This window comes from Chlorocebus sabaeus, chromosome 3 (genome assembly GCF_047675955.1).
Source record: "Chlorocebus sabaeus isolate Y175 chromosome 3, mChlSab1.0.hap1, whole genome shotgun sequence".
Taxonomy (NCBI): domain Eukaryota; kingdom Metazoa; phylum Chordata; class Mammalia; order Primates; family Cercopithecidae; genus Chlorocebus; species Chlorocebus sabaeus.
In genome coordinates, this window is record NC_132906.1 from 10,145,662 (window position 1) to 10,150,415 (window position 4,754).

Sequence of the window (4,754 nt, forward strand, 5' to 3'; positions counted from 1 at the left end):
GCTCCCGTGCCATTGGCTCCAGCCTGCCTCCGCCCACTCCCGCCCTAGCCGGAGGCATTTTGCTGCCCTAATAAAACAGGCAACGAAGAATGACTCCAAAACTCGGAATAATCACAATTTGCTACTGGGAGGTGGTACCCGACCCTTAACTCTAAAGGGAGGCTGAACGGGCAGAGAGAGACCCCAGTTTTGCAGAGACCCCAGACACCAGGATGGTGGGGAGGCCGGCCAGCTGTCCGGAGAGCATGTTGGGAATCGTAGTCCGGCCGGGAGAAGTGTGCGCCTTGCATGCTGGGATGTGTAGTCCTTGTCGCAGTGCTTGCTGGGACCCGGCTTTGTCTTCTGGGACTCGCGGGAGAGGCTGGGCTGGGTTCTGTCTGGCGCCTTTGCGCGGGTTCCCTGGCAATAAGCGTCATTTTGTTCGTTTGTTTTGTATTCACTTCTATTATTGTCTGGATTACCCGGACAACTGGTGCGTTACGACTTAGGAGAAGGAACACCAGTTTAAACCGCTTATAATAAAAGCAAAAGGGTTTTGTTAAGTGTTCTTGTATTCATCAGCTAGCAGGATGATCTTTTGTGGAGTAAAATGTCAGGTTTTTGTTTTTTTGTTTTTTAAGAAAGCGATTTTTAGTTGTGACGTCATTTGGCAGGCTGTTCACAGTATCACTTTCTGCTTTTTTTTTTTTTTTTAACACATCTGATTTAAGCCGACGCTGTTCTACCCTGCCACTCCTAGTCATAAATTGGTGCTGTAAGTTTTGCTTCTTGTTTGATGTGAAGCGGTTTCTTTTTCTTTCCCTCAAAAGCGATGTCCCCGTTAACGTTTGTTCAGTGAAGAGACAGGGTAAGAAAAGGTGGAACTGTGTTGCTGATAACTATCAGGTCTTTTATACCCTTTTGTGTCTTTTTAAGTTTGCTTCTGATCCCTGAGTTTACCTTATGTCAGGCACGTGGAAGTATAAGCACAGTTCAAGTGTGGATAAGCGTGTAATTGAATAAGGAGTTGTAACCTAAAGTTAGAAAAATCTAACTCATAAAGAGTGTGAGAATTCCTCCTTGTCCATCAAAACAAATAGGTTAAGTCAGAGGCAGGTTTACAAAGGGCCAGGTTTATGTTACATGTAAATTGTATGTGCTTTTGCTAGTTTTCCTGCCACTTAGGTGGCTTACTTAACATGGTTCAGTTAACTCACCTTTAAAATGGGAGCGATAACAGTTATCCCAGGGTTGTGTTCTTAAATTTGGACATACAGTTAGCTGTAACTATAAGTTATTTTTGTTATGCATCCCAAAAACTTGATTTCTGTCCCCACTCCCCGCCCACCAACTTTTTCTTACGTATCAAAACCTTGTAATAAAATCCATGGAGACATAGCAATTTTGAAGAGAAAGAACCTTTGAGATTATTTGGTCTGCTTCCCACATTTTAACTGCTGTACGAAGAGGAGACATGAACAGTTCTCAGTCTTTGGAGCCAGACAGATTTGGGTCAGGTTCAAATCCTTGGCGCTCTACTAAGATGTTTTATATAAAGTACAACTTGTAAGGGCACGAGGCCTCCTGGAATCAGACTTCATGGGCTTGAATCCTATCTATTCTTATTTGTGAGCTGCGTGACCTTGCGATAATTACTAAGCCTTTCTATATTCCACTTCATAGTGTTTCTGTAATGATGGAAACTGTATATAAAGCACTGAACAGATAGCATTAGTAATATTACCTATGTACTGTCTGTAATCTTTGCCAAATTCCTCTTTGCCCTCTGTTTCCTCGACTGTAAAATGGAAGTAATACCTATTTTTGCTAGGATTTTGGAAGGATTCAATATGAATAAAACATAGGGTATGTTGGTATCTAATAAATTGTAGTAATAGAAGTAATATCATCCAGTGAAAATACATACTTTAATCTCGTACTGTTGTGGATGCTTTGTATAGTCATGTTGTAGCCCCCTTTTATTTAATCAATTCACCTTAATTATTTAGCACAACAGGTAAGTGATAAGAGGTTGTAAAATCTACCATATTTATTATCTAATTGAAATTCTTAGCTGGGCCAGGTATGATGGCTCACATCTGTAATCCCAACACTTTGGGAGGCTGAGGCAGGAGGATCCCATGAGTCCAGGAGTTAGAGGCTGCAGTGAACTATGATCACTCCACTGCACTGTAGCCTGGGCAACAGAGCAAGAGCCCGTCTCTAAAAATAAAAAATAATAATAATTCCTAGCTAGGTGCAGTGGCTCCTGCCTCTAGTACCAGCCACGTGGGAGGCTGAGGCATGTGGGTTGCTTCAGCCCAAAAGTTGAAGTCCTGCCGACGCAATATAGCAAGACTACTAAAAAAAATGTGGCCGGGCGCGGTGGCTCATGCCTGTAATCTCAGCACTTTGGGAGCCCGAGGCAGGCGGATCACAAGGTCAAGAGATCGAGACCATCCTGGCTAGGATAGTGAAACCCTGTCTCTACTAAAAAAATACAAAAAAATTAGCTGAGTGTGGTGGTGGGCGCCTGTAGTCCCAGCTACTCCAGACGCTGGGGCAGGAGAATGGCGTGAACCCGGGCGTTGGAGCTTGCAGTGAGCCGAGATCACACCACTCTACTCCAGCCTGGGCGACAGAGCAAGACTCCATCTCAAAATAAATAAATTAATTAATTAATTAATTCACTTTTATCACTATTTTATTTATGTTTACTTTATATATTTTTATTACACATAGAATTTATCACACTTTCTATTGTAATGTCAAAAATTTTTAAATGAGACTTGGACCAAATAATGACAATCCCTACAAATCCTTGTTACGTAATTATGAGTCCAATTAGGTTTCATTCCATATTTGTTTTAGAGAATACCAAAGACGTCAAAATTGGAAGCAGAAACAGACCGCTTCCAAAGAACAATAAAACAAAAATGCAAAATTAAGAAAAGCCTAAACAAAAATGCCATTCAAAGTAATAATATGCAGTAGATATAAAAAACTATGCCAGGCTTCCTTAAAAGGAGGAAGAGATGGGCAAAGGAGGGGATATGCAGATAGAGTAATATACATGAAAGGGCATATGACCTTGAATTTCTGGTATTAACCAGTATGGTGGTCTTCTCTATAACCAGCATAATTCCAGGGGCTGGAGGGTTACAGAAGTAGTATAAAACTTGTTCTAAATCAAGATGTGTTTTGTCGCTTCTCTACAATGCTAGAGCATCATCGTGAATACTCAATTATCTGAAATCTTGTCCGTTTGAACCTTTTTCCGTATTTGCTTACCAAAAGATTTTTGTTTTTTTCTTATATATTAACCTGAAAATTTATCCTTTAAACCTTAATTGGTTCTGCTAAAACCTATTTTGGCCTTATTTTAAGTTATATTAGAATGATCATCTAAAAATAGAAATGCAGGGGGAAATAATGCAGGGAGCAGAGACTTATAAAAAGGTACACCTAGAAGTAAGGTAAGTATGTTTTGTCTGCTAGGACATAGAAAAGGATATGGATAAGATATGTAAAATGTTGTTTTTTTAATCTAAGAAGGATCATCATATTTTGTAATAAATGTGGCAGACAAAAACTCAAATGTGTAGGAAAATGTTCATGTCTGTCCCCTAAACTAACTGTGAGCCACTTTCCCATTGGAACACCGTGCTCAGGCACACTGGCCCCCTACCCCACATAAACACAAGGTGTTCTTTTATTCCCCTGACTAGAAAATTATTCCTCAGGCTCCTGGCTAGGCCAGTTCCTCATCCTTCAAGGCCTATTGAAATCCTCACCACCTGTAGAGAAGGTTTCTGAATGCCCACCCAGTAAGCACATTACCCTTCCCCAAAGTATACCCAGTTTTTGTTCAGTTAAGGAGAAGCTGGTGCCAGCCCGAGCGCCCAGGGTGGTCACTGTTTGGCTTAGGCCAATCAGCACATCCTGTTCCCCCGGCCACCGTCATTGGTTCAGGGATGGTTAGGTGACCTAGGCAGCCCAATCAGGGTGACTCTCAGGACTGTGGTTTAGAATGCCTGGATATCGGGGTATTTCTCTGCCCCTTTTTACCCCTTTCCTTCTACTCCCTCCATCTTCTTCCTCCAGGTGCTGTTGTGTGAGGTGATGAGGCCCAGAACCATGACAACAACCTTAAACTATCGTCCTGAAAAGGAAATGACACATAGAGGTGGATAGAACTAAGAACATTAAGTTGGAGCCTAGGGCTAAGTCAGTCTTGAGAACCCCACTCTACCTCTAGATTTAAGTTATGCCAGCCATACATTTCCTCACCACTTAAGACAACTTGAATTGGGGTTTCTGTTACTTGCTACCCAAAGCAAGTAACCTCCTCAGGAAGGTCTTTCATGACCATATTACCTAAAGCACATCCTGGTTCACTCTCTATTGTCATCCACTGATTTCCTTCACAACATGTACCACACTCTATACTACAACATATAGGTGCAGTGATCTTGGTGCGTGTGTGGGGGCGGGCGTGGGTGTGTGACTTCCTTCTTTGAATTGTCTGACTCAGAGGGCAGTGACTGTTCTTCTTCTTTATAGTGCATTATAGATGCTCAATCAATATTTGTTGAATAGTTGAATGAAAAAACAAACTTATTGGGAAAAGCTTTTCTCTAATGCAGAGTTTCTCGGCCTTGGCACCGTTGACATTTTTTGCTGGATAGTCGTTATCAATTAACTGCATCCGTGACCACATACCCCTAGATGCCAGCAGCAGTGTCCTGCTCTTCCTCTTGCCCCCGCCCCCCACC